Raw genomic sequence first — 18,209 nt, forward strand, 5'->3', positions numbered from 1 at the left:
TCCATATAACGTATAACGATATATACTATTCCGTAATAACGTATAACGTTATATAGAATTACCATATTACGTATAACGTTATATAGTGTTACGTTATAACGTATAACGATATATACTATTCCGTAATAACGTATAACGTTATATAGAATTACCATATTACGTATAACGTTATATAGTGTTACGTTATAATATATAACGATATATAGTATTACCATATTACGTATAACGTTATATAGTGTCACGTTATAACGTATAACGTTTTATAGCATTACCATATAACGTAAAACGATATATACTATTACGTAATAACGTATAACGTTATATAGCATTACCATATAACGTATAACGATATATACTATTACGAAATAACGTATATTGTTATATAGTATTACCATATAACGTATAACGTTATATAGTGATACGATATAACGTATATCGTTATATAGTATTACCACATAACGCATAACGTTATATATTGTTACGTTATAACGTATAACGATATATAATATTACGTAATAACGTATATCGTTATATAGTATTACCATATAACGTATAACGTTATATATTGTTACCTTGTAACGTATAACAATATATAGTATTACCATATAACGTATAACGTTATATAGTGTTACGTTATAACGTATAACGTTGTATAGCATTACCATATAACGTAAAACGATATATACTATTACGTAATAACGTATATCGTTATATAGTATTACCATATAACGTATAACGTTATATATTGTTACGTTATAACGTATAACGGTATATAGTATTACCATATAACGTACAACGTTATATAGTGTCACGTTATAACGAATAACGTTATATAGCATTACCATATAACGTAAAACGATATATACTATTACGTAATAACGTATAACGTTATATAGCATTACCATATAACGTAAAACGATATATACTATTACGAAATAACGTATAACGTTATATAATGTTACGTTATAACGTATAACGATATATACTATTACGTAATAACGTATAACGTTATATAGAATTACCATATAACGTATAACGTTATATAGTGTTACGATATAACGTATAACGATATATACTATTTAGTAATAACGTATAACATTATATAGTATTACCATATAACGTATAACGTTGTATAGTATTACGCTTTAACGTATAACGTGATATAGTATTTCCATATAACGTATAACGATATATACTATTCCGTAATAACGTATAACGTTATTTAGAATTACCATATTACGTATAACGTCATATAGTGTTACGTTATAACGTATAAGGATATATACTATAACGTAATAACGTATATGGTCATATAGTATTACCATATAAAGTATAACGTTATATATTGTTACGTTGTAACGTATAACGATATATAGTATTGCCATATAACGTATAACGTTATATAGTGTTACGTTATAACGTATAACGTTATATAGCATTACCATGTAACGTAAAACGAAATATATTATTACGTAATAACGTATAACGTTATATAGCATTACCATATAACGTAAAACGATATATACTATTACGAAATAACGTATATTGTTATATAGTATTACCATATAACGTATAACGTTTTATAGTGATACGTTATAACGTATATCGTTATATAGTATTACCATATAACGTATAACGTTATATATTGTTACGTTATAACGTATAACGGTATATAGTATTACCATATAACGTACAACGTTATATAGTGTCACGTTATAACGTATAAGGTTATATAGCATTACCATATAACGTAAAACGATATATACTATTACGTAATAACGCATAACGTTATATAGAATAACCATATAACGTATAACGTTATATAGTGTTACGTTATAACGTATAACGGTATATAGTATTACCATATAACGTACAACGTTATATAGTGTCACGTTATAACGTATAAGGTTATATAGCATTACCATATAACGTAAAACGATATATACTATTACGAAATAACGTATATGGTCATATAGTATTACCATATAACGTATAACGTTATATATTGTTACGTTGTAACGTATAACGATATATAGTATTGCCATATAACGTATAACGTTATATAGTGTTACGTTATAACGTATAACGTTATATAGCATTACCATGTAACGTAAAACGAAATATATTATTACGTAATAACGTATAACGTTATATAGCATTACCATATAACGTAAAACGATATATACTATTACGAAATAACGTATATTGTTATATAGTATTACCATATAACGTATAACGTTTTATAGTGATACGTTATAACGTATATCGTTATATAGTATTACCATATAACGTATAACGTTGTATAGTATTACGCTATAACGTATAACGTGATATAGTATTTCCATATAACGTATAACGATATATACTATTCCGTAATAACGTATAACGTTATATAGAATTACCATATTACGTATAACGTTATATAGTGTTACGTTATAACGTATAACGATATATTCTATTCCGTAATAACGTATAACGTTATATAGAATTACCATATTACGTATAACGTTATATAGTGTTACGTTATAATATATAACGATATATAGTATTACCATATTACGTATAACGTTATATAGTGTCACGTTATAACGTATAACGTTTTATAGCATTACCATATAACGTAAAACGATATATACTATTACGTAATAACGTATAACGTTATATAGCATTACCATATAACGTATAACGATATATACTATTACGAAATAACGTATATTGTTATATAGTATTACCATATAACGTATAACGTTATATAGTGATACGATATAACGTATATCGTTATATAGTATTACCACATAACGCATAACGTTATATATTGTTACGTTATAACGTATAACGATATATAATATTACGTAATAACGTATATCGTTATATAGTATTACCATATAACGTATAACGTTATATATTGTTACCTTGTAACGTATAACAATATATAGTATTACCATATAACGTATAACGTTATATAGTGTTACGTTATAACGTATAACGTTGTATAGCATTACCATATAACGTAAAACGATATATACTATTACGAAATAACGTATAACGTTATATAATGTTACGTTATAACGTATAACGATATATACTATTACGTAATAACGTATAACGTTATATAGAATTACCATATAACGTATAACGTTATATAGTGTTACGTTATAACGTACAACGATATATACTATTACGTAATAACGTATATCGTTATATAGTATTACCATATAACGTATAACGTTATATATTGTTACGTTATAACGTATAACGGTATATAGTATTACCATATAACGTACAACGTTATATAGTGTCACGTTATAACGAATAACGTTATATAGCATTACCATATAACGTAAAACGATATATACTATTACGTAATAACGTATAACGTTATATAGCATTACCATATAACGTAAAACGATATATACTATTACGAAATAACGTATAACGTTATATAATGTTACGTTATAACGTATAACGATATATACTATTACGTAATAACGTATAACGTTATATAGAATTACCATATAACGTATAACGTTATATAGTGTTACGATATAACGTATAACGATATATACTATTTAGTAATAACGTATAACATTATATAGTATTACCATATAACGTATAACGTTGTATAGTATTACGCTTTAACGTATAACGTGATATAGTATTTCCATATAACGTATAACGATATATACTATTCCGTAATAACGTATAACGTTATTTAGAATTACCATATTACGTATAACGTCATATAGTGTTACGTTATAACGTATAAGGATATATACTATAACGTAATAACGTATATGGTCATATAGTATTACCATATAACGTATAACGTTATATATTGTTACGTTGTAACGTATAACGATATATAGTATTGCCATATAACGTATAACGTTATATAGTGTTACGTTATAACGTATAACGTTATATAGCATTACCATGTAACGTAAAACGAAATATATTATTACGTAATAACGTATAACGTTATATAGCATTACCATATAACGTAAAACGATATATACTATTACGAAATAACGTATATTGTTATATAGTATTACCATATAACGTATAACGTTTTATAGTGATACGTTATAACGTATATCGTTATATAGTATTACCATATAACGTATAACGTTATATATTGTTACGTTATAACGTATAACGGTATATAGTATTACCATATAACGTACAACGTTATATAGTGTCACGTTATAACGTATAAGGTTATATAGCATTACCATATAACGTAAAACGATATATACTATTACGTAATAACGCATAACGTTATATAGAATAACCATATAACGTATAACGTTATATAGTGTTACGTTATAACGTATAACGGTATATAGTATTACCATATAACGTACAACGTTATATAGTGTCACGTTATAACGTATAAGGTTATATAGCATTACCATATAACGTAAAACGATATATACTATTACGAAATAACGTATATTGTTATATAGTATTACCATATAACGTATAACGTTATATAGTGATACGATATAACGTATATCGTTATATAGTATTACCACATAACGTATAACGTTATATATTGTTATAACGTATAACTATATATAATATTACGTAATAACGTATATCGTTATATAGTATTACCATATAACGTATAACGTTATATATTGTTACCTTGTAACGTATAACGATATATAGTATTACCATATAACGTATAACGTTATATAGTGTTACGTTATAACGTATAACGTTATATAGCATTACCATATAACGTAAAACGATATATACTATTACGAAATAACGTATAACGTTATATAATGTTACGTTATAACGTATAACGATATATACTATTACGTAATAACGTATAACGTTATATAGAATTACCATATAACGTATAACGTTATATAGTGTTACGTTATAACGTACAACGATATATACTATTACGTAATAACGTATATCGTTATATAGTATTACCGTATAACGTATAACGTTATATATTGTTACGTTATAACGTATAACGGTATATAGTATTACCATATAACGTACAACGTTATATAGTGTCACGTTATAACGTATAACGTTATATAGCATTACCATATAACGTAAAACGATATATACTATTACGTAATAACGTATAACGTTATATAGCACTACCATATAACGTAAAACGATATATACTATTACGAAATAACGTATAACGTTATGTAATGTTACGTTATAACGTATAACGATATATACTATTACGTAATAACGTATAACGTTATATAGAATTACCATATAACGTATAACGTTATATAGTGTTACGATATAACGTATAACGATATATACTATTTAGTAATAACGTATAACATTATATAGTATTACCATATAACGTATAACGTTGTATAGTATTACGCTTTAACGTATAACGTGATATAGTATTTCCATATAACGTATAACGATATAAACTATTCCGTAATAACGTATAACGTTATATAGAATTACCATATTACGTATAACGTTATATAGTGTTACGTTATAACGTATAAGGATATATACTATAACGTAATAACGTATATCGTCATATAGTATTACCATATAACGTAAAACGATATATACTATTACGAAATAACGTATATTGTTATATAGTATTACCATATAACGTATAACGTTTTATAGTGATACGTTATAACGTATATCGTTATATAGTATTACCATATAACGTATAACGTTATATATTGTTACGTTATAACGTATAACGGTATATAGTATTACCATATAACGTACAACGTTATATAGTGTCACGTTATAACGTATAAGGTTATATAGCATTACCATATAACGTAAAACGATATATATTATTACGTAATAACGCATAACGTTATATAGAATTACCATATAACGTATAACGTTATATAGTGTTACGTTATAACGTACAACGATATATACTATTACGTAATAACGTATATCGTTATATAGTATTACCATATAACGTATAACGTTATATATTGTTACGTTATAACGTGTAACGGTATATAGTATTACCATATAACTTACAACGTTATATAGTGTCACGTTATAACGTATAACGTTATATAGCATTACCATATAACGTAAAACGATATATACTATTACGTAATAACGCATAACGTTATATAGAATTACCATATAACGTATAACGTTATATAGTGTTACGTTATAACGTACAACGATATATACTACTACGTAATAACGTGTATCGTTATATAGTATTACCATATAACGTATAACGTTATATAGTGATACGTTATAACGTATATCGTTATATAGTATTACCATATAACGTATAACGTTATATAGTGTCACGTTATAACGTATAACGTTATATAGCATTACCATATAACGTAAAACGATATATACTATTACGTAATAACGTATAACGTTATATAGCATTACCATATAACGTAAAACGATATATACTATTACGAAGTAACGTATATTGTTATATAGTATTACCATATAACGTATAACGTTATATAGTGATACGATATAACGTATATCGTTATATAGTATTACCACATAACGTATAACGTTATATATTGTTACGTTATAACGTATAACGATATACACTATTACGTAATAACGTATATCGTTATATAGTATTACCATATAACGTATAACGTTATATATTGTTACGTTGTAACGTATAACGATATATAGTATTACCATATAACGTATAACGTTATATAGTGTTACGTTATAACGTATAACGGTATATAGTATTACCATATAACGTACAACGTTATATAGTGTCACGTTATAACGTATAAGGTTATATAGCATTACCATATAACGTAAAACGATATATACTATTACGAAATAACGTATATTGTTATATAGTATTACCATATAACGTATAACGTTATATAGTGATACGATATAACGTATACCGTTATATAGTATTACCACATAACGTATAACGTTATATATTGTTACGTTATAACGTATAACTATATATACTATTACGTAATAACGTATATCGTTATATAGTATTACCATATAACGTATAACGTTATATATTGTTACCTTGTAACGTATAACGATATATAGTATTACGATATAACGTATAACGTTATATAGTGTTACGTTATAACGTATAATGTTATATAGCATTACCATATAACGTAAAACGATATATACTATTACGAAATAACGTATAACGTTATATAATGTTACGTTATAACGTATAACGATATATACTATTACGTAATAACGTATAACGTTATATAGAATTACCATATAACGTATAACGTTATATAGTGTTACGTTATAACGTACAACGATATATACTATTACGTAATAACGTATATCGTTATATAGTAATACCATATAACGTATAACGTTATATATTGTTACGTTATAACGTATGACGGTATATAGTATTACCATATAACGTACAACGTTATATAGTGTCACGTTATAACGTATAACGTTATATAGCATTACCATATAACGTAAAACGATATATACTATTACGTAATAACGTATAACGTTATATAGCATTACCATATAACGTAAAACGATATATACTATTACGAAATAACGTATAACGTTATGTAATGTTACGTTATAACGTATAACGATATATACTATTACGTAATAACGTATAACGTTATATAGAATTACCATATAACGTATAACGTTATATAGTGTTACGATATAACGTATAACGATATATACTATTTAGTAATAACGTATAACATTATATAGTATTACCATATAACGTATAACGTTGTATTGTATTACGCTTTAACGTATAACGTGATATAGTATTTCCATATAACGTATAACGATATATACTATTCCGTAATAACGTATAACGTTATATAGAATTACCATATTACGTATAACGTTATATAGTGTTACGTTATAACTTATAAGGATATATACTATAACGTAATAACGTATATCGTCATATAGTATTACCATATAACGTAAAACGATATATACTATTACGAAATAACGTATATTGTTATATAGTATTACCATATAACGTATAACGTTTTATAGTGATACGTTATAACGTATATCGTTATATAGTATTACCATAAAACGTATAACGTTATATATTGTTACGTTATAACGTATAACGGTATATAGTATTACCATATAACGTACAACGTTATATAGTGTCACGTTATAACGTATAAGGTTATATAGCATTACCATATAACGTAAAACGATATATATTATTACGTAATAACGCATAACGTTATATAGAATTACCATATAACGTATAACGTTATATAGTGTTACGTTATAACGTACAACGATATATACTATTACGTAATAACGTATATCGTTATATAGTATTACCATATAACGTATAACGTTATATATTGTTACGTTATAACGTATAACGGTATATAGTATTACCATATAACTTACAACGTTATATAGTGTCACGTTATAACGTAAAACGTTATATAGCATTACCATATAACGTAAAACGATATATACTATTACGTAATAACGCATAACGTTATATAGAATTACCATATAACGTATAACGTTATATAGTGTTACGTTATAACGTACAACGATATATACTACTACGTAATAACGTATATCGTTATATAGTATTACCATATAACGTATAACGTTATATATTTTTACGTTATAACGTATAACGATATATAGTAGTACCATATAAAGTATAACGTTATATAGTGTTACGTTATAACGTATAACGTTATATAGCATTACCATGTAACGTAAAACGAAATATATTATTACGTAATAACGTATAACGTTATATAGCATTACCATATAACGTAAAACGATATATACTATTACGAAATAACGTATATTGTTATATAGTATTACCATATAACGTATAACGTTTTATAGTGATACGTTATAACGTATATCGTTATATAGTATTACCATATAACGTATAACGTTATATATTGTTACGTTATAACGTATAACGGTATATAGTATTACCATATAACGTACAACGTTATATAGTGTCACGTTATAACGTATAAGGTTATATAGCATTACCATATAACGTAAAACGATATATACTATTACGTAATAACGCATAACGTTATATAGAATAACCATATAACGTATAACGTTATATAGTGTTACGTTATAACGTATAACGGTATATAGTATTACCATATAACGTACAACGTTATATAGTGTCACGTTATAACGTATAAGGTTATATAGCATTACCATATAACGTAAAACGATATATACTATTACGAAATAACGTATATTGTTATATAGTATTACCATATAACGTATAACGTTATATAGTGATACGATATAACGTATATCGTTATATAGTATTACCACATAACGTATAACGTTATATATTGTTACGTTATAACGTATAACTATATATAATATTACGTAATAACGTATATCGTTATATAGTATTACCATATAACGTATAACGTTATATATTGTTACCTTGTAACGTATAACGATATATAGTATTACCATATAACGTATAACGTTATATAGTGTTACGTTATAACGTATAACGTTATATAGCATTACCATATAACGTAAAACGATATATACTATTACGAAATAACGTATAACGTTATATAATGTTACGTTATAACGTATAACGATATATACTATTACGTAATAACGTATAACGTTATATAGAATTACCATATAACGTATAACGTTATATAGTGTTACGTTATAACGTACAACGATATATACTATTACGTAATAACGTATATCGTTATATAGTATTACCGTATAACGTATAACGTTATATATTGTTACGTTATAACGTATAACGGTATATAGTATTACCATATAACGTACAACGTTATATAGTGTCACGTTATAACGTATAACGTTATATAGCATTACCATATAACGTAAAACGATATATACTATTACGTAATAACGTATAACGTTATATAGCACTACCATATAACGTAAAACGATATATACTATTACGAAATAACGTATAACGTTATGTAATGTTACGTTATAACGTATAACGATATATACTATTACGTAATAACGTATAACGTTATATAGAATTACCATATAACGTATAACGTTATATAGTGTTACGATATAACGTATAACGATATATACTATTTAGTAATAACGTATAACATTATATAGTATTACCATATAACGTATAACGTTGTATAGTATTACGCTTTAACGTATAACGTGATATAGTATTTCCATATAACGTATAACGATATAAACTATTCCGTAATAACGTATAACGTTATATAGAATTACCATATTACGTATAACGTTATATAGTGTTACGTTATAACGTATAAGGATATATACTATAACGTAATAACGTATATCGTCATATAGTATTACCATATAACGTAAAACGATATATACTATTACGAAATAACGTATATTGTTATATAGTATTACCATATAACGTATAACGTTTTATAGTGATACGTTATAACGTATATCGTTATATAGTATTACCATATAACGTATAACGTTATATATTGTTACGTTATAACGTATAACGGTATATAGTATTACCATATAACGTACAACGTTATATAGTGTCACGTTATAACGTATAAGGTTATATAGCATTACCATATAACGTAAAACGATATATATTATTACGTAATAACGCATAACGTTATATAGAATTACCATATAACGTATAACGTTATATAGTGTTACGTTATAACGTACAACGATATATACTATTACGTAATAACGTATATCGTTATATAGTATTACCATATAACGTATAACGTTATATATTGTTACGTTATAACGTATAACGGTATATAGTATTACCATATAACTTACAACGTTATATAGTGTCACGTTATAACGTATAAAGTTATATAGCATTACCATATAACGTAAAACGATATATACTATTACGTAATAACGCATAACGTTATATAGAATTACCATATAACGTATAACGTTATATAGTGTTACGTTATAACGTACAACGATATATACTACTACGTAATAACGTATATCGTTATATAGTATTACCATATAACGTATAACGTTATATAGTGATACGTTATAACGTATATCGTTATATAGTATTACCATATAACGTATAACGTTATATAGTGTCACGTTATAACGTATAACGTTATATAGCATTACCATATAACGTAAAACGATATATACTATTACGTAATAACGTATAACGTTATATAGCATTACCATATAACGTAAAACGATATATACTATTACGAAGTAACGTATATTGTTATATAGTATTACCATATAACGTATAACGTTATATAGTGATACGATATAACGTATATCGTTATATAGTATTACCACATAACGTATAACGTTATATATTGTTACGTTATAACGTATAACGATATACACTATTACGTAATAACGTATATCGTTATATAGTATTACCATATAACGTATAACGTTATATATTGTTACGTTGTAACGTATAACGATATATAGTATTACCATATAACGTATAACGTTATATAGTGTTACGTTATAACGTATAACGGTATATAGTATTACCATATAACGTACAACGTTATATAGTGTCACGTTATAACGTATAAGGTTATATAGCATTACCATATAACGTAAAATATATATACTATTACGAAATAACGTATATTGTTATATAGTATTACCATATAACGTATAACGTTATATAGTGATACGATATAACGTATACCGTTATATAGTATTACCACATAACGTATAACGTTATATATTGTTACGTTATAACGTATAACTATATATACTATTACGTAATAACGTATATCGTTATATAGTATTACCATATAACGTATAACGTTATATATTGTTACCTTGTAACGTATAACGATATATAGTATTACCATATAACGTATAACGTTATATAGTGTTACGTTATAACGTATAACGTTATATAGCATTACCATATAACGTAAAACGATATATACTATTACGAAATAACGTATAACGTTATATAATGTTACGTTATAACGTATAACGATATATACTATTACGTAATAACGTATAACGTTATATAGAATTACCATATAACGTATAACGTTATATAGTGTTACGTTATAACGTACAACGATATATACTATTACGTAATAACGTATATCGTTATATAGTAATACCATATAACGTATAACGTTATATATTGTTACGTTATAACGTATGACGGTATATAGTATTACCATATAACGTACAACGTTATATAGTGTCACGTTATAACGTATAACGTTATATAGCATTACCATATAACGTAAAACGATATATACTATTACGTAATAACGTATAACGTTATATAGCATTACCATATAACGTAAAACGATATATACTATTACGAAATAACGTATAACGTTATGTAATGTTACGTTATAACGTATAACGATATATACTATTACGTAATAACGTATAACGTTATATAGAATTACCATATAACGTATAACGTTATATAGTGTTACGATATAACGTATAACGATATATACTATTTAGTAATAACGTATAACATTATATAGTATTACCATATAACGTATAACGTTGTATTGTATTACGCTTTAACGTATAACGTGATATAGTATTTCCATATAACGTATAACGATATATACTATTCCGTAATAACGTATAACGTTATATAGAATTACCATATTACGTATAACGTTATATAGTGTTACGTTATAACGTATAAGGATATATACTATAACGTAATAACGTATATCGTCATATAGTATTACCATATAACGTAAAACGATATATACTATTACGAAATAACGTATATTGTTATATAGTATTACCATATAACGTATAACGTTTTATAGTGATACGTTATAACGTATATCGTTATATAGTATTACCATAAAACGTATAACGTTATATATTGTTACGTTATAACGTATAACGGTATATAGTATTACCATATAACGTACAACGTTATATAGTGTCACGTTATAACGTATAAGGTTATATAGCATTACCATATAACGTAAAACGATATATATTATTACGTAATAACGCATAACGTTATATAGAATTACCATATAACGTATAACGTTATATAGTGTTACGTTATAACGTACAACGATATATACTATTACGTAATAACGTATATCGTTATATAGTATTACCATATAACGTATAACGTTATATATTGTTACGTTATAACGTATAACGGTATATAGTATTACCATATAACTTACAACGTTATATAGTGTCACGTTATAACGTAAAACGTTATATAGCATTACCATATAACGTAAAACGATATATACTATTACGTAATAACGCATAACGTTATATAGAATTACCATATAACGTATAACGTTATATAGTGTTACGTTATAACGTACAACGATATATACTACTACGTAATAACGTATATCGTTATATAGTATTACCATATAACGTATAACGTTATATAGTGATACGTTATAACGTATAAGGTTATATAGCATTACCATATAACGTAAAACGATATATACTATTACGAAATAACGTATATTGTTATATAGTATTACCATATAACGTATAACGTTATATAGTGATACGATATAACGTATATCGTTATATAGTATTACCACATAACGTATAACGTTATATATTGTTACGTTATAACGTATAACTATATATACTATTACGTAATAACGTATATCGTTATATAGTATTACCATATAACGTATAACGTTATATATTGTTACCTTGTAACGTATAACGATATATAGTATTACCATATAACGTATAACGTTATATAGTGTTACGTTATAACGTATAACGTTATATAGCATTACCATATAACGTAAAACGATATATACTATTACGAAATAACGTATAACGTTATATAATGTTACGTTATAACGTATAACGATATATACTATTACGTAATAACGTATAACGTTATATAGAATTACCATATAACGTATAACGTTATATAGTGTTACGTTATAACGTACAACGATATATACTATTACGTAATAACGTATATCGTTATATAGTACTACCGTATAACGTATAACGTTATATATTGTTACGTTATAACGTATAACGGTATATAGTATTACCATATAACGTATAACGTTATATAGTGTCACGTTATAACGTATAACGTTATATAGCATTACCATATAACGTAAAACGATATATACTATTACGTAATAACGTATAACGTTATATAGCATTACCATATAACGTAAAACGATATATACTATTACGAAATAACGTATAACGTTATGTAATGTTACGTTATAACGTATAACGATATATACTATTACGTAATAACGTATAACGTTATATAGAATTACCATATAACGTATAACGTTATATAGTGTTACGATATAACGTATAACGATATATACTATTTAGTAATAACGTATATCGTTATATAGTATTACCGTATAACGTATAACGTTATATATTGTTACGTTACAACGTATAACGGTATATAGTATTACCATATAACGTACAACGTTATATAGTGTCACGTTATAACGTATAACGTTATATAGCATTACCATATAACGTAAAACGATATATACTATTACGTAATAACGTATAACGTTATATAGCACTACCATATAACGTAAAACGATATATACTATTACGAAATAACGTATAACGTTATGTAATGTTACGTTATAACGTATAACGGTATATAGTATTACCATATAACGTACAACGTTATATAGTGTCACGTTATAACGTATAAGGTTATATAGCATTACCATATAACGTAAAACGATATATATTATTACGTAATAACGCATAACGTTATATAGAATTACCATATAACGTATAACGTTATATAGTGTTACGTTATAACGTACAACGATATATACTATTACGTAATAACGTATATCGTTATATAGTATTACCATATAACGTATAACGTTATATATTGTTACGTTATAACGTATAACGGTATATAGTATTACCATATAACTTACAACGTTATATAGTGTCACGTTATAACGTATAACGTTATATAGCATTACCATATAACGTAAAACGATATATACTATTACGTAATAACGCATAACGTTATATAGAATTACCATATAACGTATAACGTTATATAGTGTTACGTTATAACGTACAACGATATATACTACTACGTAATAACGTATATCGTAATATAGTATTACCATATAACGTATAACGTTATATAGTGATACGTTATAACGTATAAGGTTATATAGCATTACCATATAACGTAAAACGATATATACTATTACGAAATAACGTATATTGTTATATAGTATTACCATATAACGTATAACGTTATATAGTGATACGATATAACGTATATCGTTATATAGTATTACCACATAACGTATAACGTTATATATTGTTACGTTATAACGTATAACTATATATACTATTACGTAATAACGTATATCGTTATATAGTATTACCATATAACGTATAACGTTATATATTGTTACCTTGTAACGTATAACGATATATAGTATTACCATATAACGTATAACGTTATATAGTGTTACGTTATAACGTATAACGTTATATAGCATTACCATATAACGTAAAACGATATATACTATTACGAAATAACGTATAACGTTATATAATGTTACGTTATAACGTATAACGATATATACTATTACGTAATAACGTATAACGTTATATAGAATTACCATATAACGTATAACGTTATATAGTGTTACGTTATAACGTACAACGATATATACTATTACGTAATAACGTATATCGTTATATAGTATTACCGTATAACGTATAACGTTATATATTGTTACGTTATAACGTATAACGGTATATAGTATTACCATATAACGTATAACGTTATATAGTGTCACGTTATAACGTATAACGTTATATAGCATTACCATATAACGTAAAACGATATATACTATTACGTAATAACGTATAACGTTATATAGCATTACCATATAACGTAAAACGATATATACTATTACGAAATAACGTATAACGTTATGTAATGTTACGTTATAACGTATAACGATATATACTATTACGTAATAACGTATAACGTTATATAGAATTACCATATAACGTATAACGTTATATAGTGTTACGATATAACGTATAACGATATATACTATTTAGTAATAACGTATATCGTTATATAGTATTACCGTATAACGTATAACGTTATATATTGTTACGTTATAACGTATAACGGTATATAGTATTACCATATAACGTACAACGTTATATAGTGTCACGTTATAACGTATAACGTTATATAGCATTACCATATAACGTAAAACGATATATACTATTACGTAATAACGTATAACGTTATATAGCACTACCATATAACGTAAAACGATATATACTATTACGAAATAACGTATAACGTTATGTAATGTTACGTTATAACGTATAACGATATATACTATTACGTAATAACGTATAACGTTATATAGAATTACCATATAACGTATAACGTTATATAGTGTTACGATATAACGTATAACGATATATACTATTTAGTAATAACGTATAACATTATATAGTATTACCATATAACGTATAACGTTGTATAGTATTACGCTTTAACGTATAACGTGATATAGTATTTCCATATAACGTATAACGATATAAACTATTCCGTAATAACGTATAACGTTATATAGAATTACCATATTACGTATAACGTTATATAGTGTTACGTTATAACGTATAAGGATATATACTATAACGTAATAACGTATATCGTCATATAGTATTACCATATAACGTAAAACGATATATACTATTACGAAATAACGTATATTGTTATATAGTATTACCATATAACGTATAACGTTTTATAGTGATACGTTATAACGTATATCGTTATATAGTATTACCATATAACGTATAACGTTATATATTGTTACGTTATAACGTATAACGGTATATAGTATTACCATATAACGTACAACGTTATATAGTGTCACGTTATAACGTATAAGGTTATATAGCATTACCATATAACGTAAAACGATATATATTATTACGTAATAACGCATAACGTTATATAGAATTACCATATAACGTATAACGTTATATAGTGTTACGTTATAACGTACAACGATATATACTATTACGTAATAACGTATATCGTTATATAGTATTACCATATAACGTATAACGTTATATATTGTTACGTTATAACGTATAACGGTATATAGTATTACCATATAACTTACAACGTTATATAGTGTCACGTTATAACGTATAACGTTATATAGCATTACCATATAACGTAAAACGATATATACTATTACGTAATAACGCATAACGTTATATAGAATTACCATATAACGTATAACGTTATATAGTGTTACGTTATAACGTACAACGATATATACTACTACGTAATAACGTATATCGTTATATAGTATTACCATGTAACGTATAACGTTATATAGTGATACGTTATAACGTATATCGTTATATAGTATTACCATATAACGTATAACGTTATATAGTGTCACGTTATAACGTATAGCGTTATATAGCATTACCATATAACGTAAAACGATATATACTATTACGTAATAACGTATAACGTTATATAGCATTACCATATAACGTAAAACGATATATACTATTACGAAATAACGTATATTGTTATATAGTACTACCATATAACGTATAACGTTATATAGTGATACGATATAACGTATATCGTTATATAGTATTACCACATAACGTATAACGTTATATATTGTTACGTTATAACGTATAACGATATATACTATTACGTAATAACGTATATCGTTATATAGTATTACCATATAACGTATAACGTTATATATTGTTACGTTGTAACGTATAACGATATATAGTATTACCATATAACGTATAACGTTATATAGTGTTACGTTATAACGTATGACGGTATATAGTATTACCATATAACGTACAACGTTATATAGTGTCACGTTATAACGTATAAGGTTATATAGCATTACCATATAACGTAAAACGATATATACTATTACGAAATAACGTATATTGTTATATAGTATTACCATATAACGTATAACGTTATATAGTGATACGATATAACGTATACCGTTATATAGTATTACCACATAACGTATAACGTTATATATTGTTACGTTATAACGTATAACTATATATACTATTACGTAATAACGTATATCGTTATATAGTATTACCATATAACGTATAACGTTATATATTGTTACCTTGTAACGTATAACGATATATAGTATTACCATATAACGTATAACGTTATATAGTGTTACGTT

General features: G+C 25.3%; 1 long non-coding RNA gene across 7 annotated transcripts in view; it reads right to left on the reverse strand.

Annotated features, from left to right (window-relative positions):
- Positions 1–383: 383 nt before the first annotated feature.
- LOC126927550 (uncharacterized) overlaps positions 384–18,209 on the reverse strand; it is a 68,356-nt gene continuing 50,530 nt past the window's right edge. For 6 of the 7 annotated variants that reach the window (XR_007715604.1, XR_007715601.1, XR_007715603.1 and 3 more), the window contains exons 3-4: positions 2,823–2,912; positions 384–572 (exon numbers count right to left, since the gene is read on the reverse strand). This is a non-coding gene — a long non-coding RNA (uncharacterized LOC126927550). Of the gene's footprint in view, positions 573–2,723; positions 2,913–18,209 lie in introns of those variants that run through there. The other variant, XR_007715600.1, reaches the window with a different exon arrangement.

The sequence above is a fragment of the Bombus affinis genome, unplaced genomic scaffold, assembly GCF_024516045.1.
Source record: "Bombus affinis isolate iyBomAffi1 unplaced genomic scaffold, iyBomAffi1.2 ctg00000140.1, whole genome shotgun sequence".
Taxonomy (NCBI): Eukaryota; Metazoa; Arthropoda; class Insecta; order Hymenoptera; family Apidae; genus Bombus; species Bombus affinis.